We start from the raw sequence: 2,407 nt of genomic DNA on the forward strand, positions 1-2,407 counted from the left end.
ATATATATATATATATATATATATATATATATATATATATATATATATATATATATATATATATATATATATATATGTATGTATATTTCTCGGCCACCAGGCCACCAAGTTGGAGGAAAAAAACATGAGGTTCGATTACAATGCGTAAATCGTGTTAGGGACTTAGGTAGCAAAACTGCGTCCAACCTCAAAATCGTCCAGCAACGCATTGAGGTAGTGAATACAGTCAACAGAATGTTAGAGTTTAATAAAAAAAAATCTTCATATACTTCCACTATATAATAGTTTAGTCCCCATTTGACATGTGCAGTGCACCTCTGGTCTGTTGACCTGGCGAATGACATTGGCAAATAATTATTACAACAGAAGGTATTTCAGGTACTTTCTTGAACAGTAATTATGATGAAACTAAAAAAAATGTTCTCCTATGACAAACGATACTTCCGAGGAAAATTCATCATTTTTTTTTCACAATATGTAAACGCTTTAAGAATTTACACAAATCCAAATTGCTTGTGATAGATGACTCGACTCGAACAAAAATATATTTACACAAAACGTATATGTAACAAACTAAATTAAGACCACTTTTTTCTTCAACCACAGTGTAGTACGAGAATCGAACAAACTCTGATTGTAACGGTTCGCTTTAGCATGACTTACTCATTTACAGACAAAATTGACCGTTGTTTCGTTCCCTTGAATATTCACAAATGTTAAAAATGCATTCTTGCTGGCCATAAAGGCATTTGATACGTTGTCATTTAACTTTAAGATTTCAGAAATGACTACCTAGTCTGGCCCAAAGGGTCTGTGGAGTTGATGTGTGTAGATGTTTTCTCTCTCTCTCTCTCTCTCTCTCTCTCACACACACACACACACACACACACACACACACAGTAGCTGAAGTATGTCAGTGATAGTCATGGATATTATAAACGGCCAGTAATAACTCCATTGCTTTGATTCAGCAGGCGATGGATAGATGGGTGACAAACAGTCCCACGGTGATGGCAGAAAGAGCCAAGATCGTACGCCTTTGGCTGCGGGGCTCAACGGCGCGCTGTATATCACAGGAGACGGGCGCCAGCCTTTCCACCGTGTACCGTTGGGTTCGGCGCTGGCAGCAAGAGGGGACAGTTAAAGCTCGTATGCTTCACAAGAAGTCACGAAAAATTCCTTGGTGTAAAGGAAGAGAAAGCCGGATGGAACACTCAGCCTCTTGGAAGGAAACGTCTGCAAGAATTACATTCAATGAATCTGTGAACAAATTGCCAACCTATCTAACTAATTCATTGTCTACATCTAAGCAATTATCACCAATATGCTTATTTTCAGCTTCACTTCCTAAACATACCTTTTATTACAAGCATTATGATTTACCAGAATTTTACTATTCCCCGATATGGCAAGGTTCATTCATTGATGCAAACAATCCTTATTTTTTTGCATATTTATACTGAGCAGCGCAATAACCAGTAACTATGTTTGTATCTGAGTAAACAAATGTTATATGTAATCGAAATAAATAAATGGGATTTGTTTTAAATGTTATATATATATATATATATATATATATATATATATATATATATATATATATATATATATATATATATATATATATATATATATATATATATATTCCTCGAGCCTCCTCCTTATTAATTTCTGCAACATTCGCGGTCTTAGTTCTAATTTCCATTCTGTGGAACATCATCTCTCCTCATCTAAACCTCACCTTCTCTTCCTCACCGAAACACAGGTTGCTGAGGCTACTGACAGCAATCTCTACTCTGTTCCCTCCTACTATCTCTATCCTAAATTTCAATCCAAAGCTGGATGTTTAGCCTACGTGCGCAACGACATCACTTGCTCTCGTGCCCACGACCTTGACTCTTTTGAATTTCCCACAATATGGCTAAGACTTCATTGTCATTCTATTACTAAATACATATGTGCTGTTTATCTCTCACCTAACTCTACTAACTATGTAAAATTATTTGACTATTTGAACTTTAAAATGGAGCACATCTTGACTCACTATCCCTTTGGTGAAATCTCCATCTTGGGAGATTTCAATGTTCACCACCAGCTTTAGCTTTCATCCACTTTCACTAACCAGCCTGGTGAACAAGCCTACAACTTTGCTCTCCTCAACGATATAGAGCAGTTGGTTCAGCACCCTACACGTATTCCCGACCGTCTTGGAGACAGGCCCAACATTCTAGACCTTTTCCTTACCTCTAATCCTTCTGCTTACTCTGTCAAACTGTGAATCTTAAACGAACGAACGAACTCTCAGAAGGCTTATGGACCTGATGGAGTGCCTCCTAATGTCCTTAAAATAACTGTGCTTCCGTGCTGACACCCTGCCTGGTCAAACTCTTTCGTCTCTGCCTATCAA

The sequence above is a fragment of the Eriocheir sinensis genome, chromosome 9 (genome assembly GCF_024679095.1).
Source record: "Eriocheir sinensis breed Jianghai 21 chromosome 9, ASM2467909v1, whole genome shotgun sequence".
NCBI lineage: Eukaryota > Metazoa > Arthropoda > Malacostraca > Decapoda > Varunidae > Eriocheir > Eriocheir sinensis.